The 2,108-nt window shown below is 29.6% G+C and overlaps 1 long non-coding RNA gene across 1 annotated transcript; it reads right to left on the bottom strand.

The window, feature by feature from the left end:
• Positions 1-647: 647 nt before the first annotated feature.
• On the bottom strand, positions 648-1,405 carry LOC147945125 (uncharacterized). Its single transcript, XR_015596223.1, has 3 exons — positions 1,345-1,405; positions 998-1,167; positions 648-897 (listed from the first exon to the last, which is right to left on the bottom strand). It is a non-coding gene; the product is annotated as an uncharacterized LOC147945125 (long non-coding RNA).
• Between the last annotated feature and the right edge of the window lie 703 nt (positions 1,406-2,108).

Here is a 2,108-nt window from a genome sequence, read left to right as displayed (position 1 = left end):
CCCATTTAAATAGATAGATTTTATTATAATAAACTAAATCTATAAAAACTTAAAATCTTAATTAAATAGTTTATGTTGTTATATTTTACTCTTTATTTTTTTATAAATCTAAAATAAAATTAGCTATCTAACAAGTTTCATTATTTTAAATTTTATTTTTATATTAATTTAAATTAATATTTGTTGATAGAATAAAAATAAATCTATTTAGTAAGTAATTTAATATGTTTAAATATTTTTATATAATTTTTAATTACATGCAAATAAAATATTAAGAAGAGTTTCTCAAAAAATTTCACACTAAAAAAATAATACTATAATGATGAGAGATTCATTGAGTTCTCAGCAATCTAGACCATGTCCAATAGAACTCAAAAATAAACTAATCATATAATTAATATTAAATTAATTAAAACAATTTATTAAGTACTTAAACCAAAATCATCATTCCACTAGAGAAACCTAGGAAAGTTTCTCAATTATTAAAAGAATTATTTTTAAAACTATTTTTTTATTAAATTTCAAATTTAAATAATTTAAAAATGATAAAAAAAAATTATTTTAATTACTTATAAAACAACAATATTTTACACACATACTTAAGAGTATGAAACTTATCCTGTCCAACAGATAAAAGAATACATCCTATCCTGTCAAATGACGAAGAACCAACAAAAACGAATGAGGGGGGGAGAGTTGAGTTGAGATAATTACGCTGCAACACAAGTAAACACTATCAACAAAATGAAACAAATTCTTCTTGAATCGAATGATGATGATGATGATGAACCCTTGGCTTTATCACAAACTCTCCATTTGAAGCAATGATAGACAACAAGAAGAGAGCCAAAAGATAACAGCTAGAATGAAACCAGGAGCACCTGTAAATCCAACAGACTGCAAACAAACAAACAAACAAACAAACAAATAGCCATTACAAACAGATCACAGAACTAATGATAACAATTGGAGATGATCATGATCACAAAAGACTTACAGCCCAATAGTGATTATTAGTGATGTTCCAGCCGCCAAGGTAAGGCTTAAAGCTTTGAGAATGTCAGGTCTCTTGGTTGTATGAGCTGCTAAGACGAGCTAATCAGAGACTACATCATCAGATGATTAAGCCATGAAGGTCCTGGTGCTAACGAGATTCCACCTTTCCATCTGTTAGCCACCAATATATCAGATCAGGTGAAACTAAAAAAAACTGTAATCAAATAAGATTAATCACCTGCTCAACTGTAAGTGATTTGTTAGTTAGTATAAATAACATCTATTAGTTAGTATAACCGATAAAGCAAACTGATTAATGAGGAGTGGAAATCAAATAAGATAACTCACCTGCTCAACTGTAAGTGATTTACTCTGTGTTGTAGCTACGATGCTCCAAAATTCACTCAGACGACCTGCAACCAAAACCATCAACGGTATCAATGAAAAAATAAACAGTCAAGAGGTGAAGTAAAAGACACGATAAAGAATCTTAGCTACTCGTTACTGGTTTTTCCCTGAGACTTACTCTATGTTGTAAAAACTGGTTCTAAACGGATAAAGAATCTAAAAACTTACTCTATGTTGAGCCATTTGTTTGATTAGAAAACGTGAAAAGTATAATTGATTTAATAATTGATTTCTAGTATTTTTAAATGTCATAACTTATTCAGTAAAAAGAAGTAGAGAATTTGCTGTAAAAGGCTTCCAATATAAAGCATCAACCTAACTAAATAATTGGATATGCAGAAGCAGACGATAGTATTTTTAACATAAACAGTGGAAGAAGCTAGAGTGTGGTAATCATAAACATAATAATATTGGAAGAAGAAAACTCTCTTACACGGACTTAAACACTAGTGCGAGAGATGCATCTGTTAAACAATTAATTAAACTCACTATATAAGTCCTGACAACTAATAGTCACGGAATTGAGGCTTACTTCCATAAATTTTAGCTATATAGCCAGACCTGGGTACCTGAGTTGATGGAGCTATTGTTTAAAAAGGCGGCTTCATCATTATATTTCAACCACGTGATCTGAATGAGCCACAATACAAAACATTTAGCATGTTGTTAATTAGCGGATATTGAGAGCCGACATCGAAGGATCA

This window comes from Camelina sativa, chromosome 4, assembly GCF_030686135.1.
Source record: "Camelina sativa cultivar CO46 ecotype springtype chromosome 4, ASM3068613v1".
In the NCBI taxonomy this organism is placed as follows: Eukaryota; Viridiplantae; Streptophyta; class Magnoliopsida; order Brassicales; family Brassicaceae; genus Camelina; species Camelina sativa.
The sequence above is the reverse complement of the archived record's forward strand: the minus strand, read 5'-3'. Positions and strand labels throughout refer to the sequence as shown.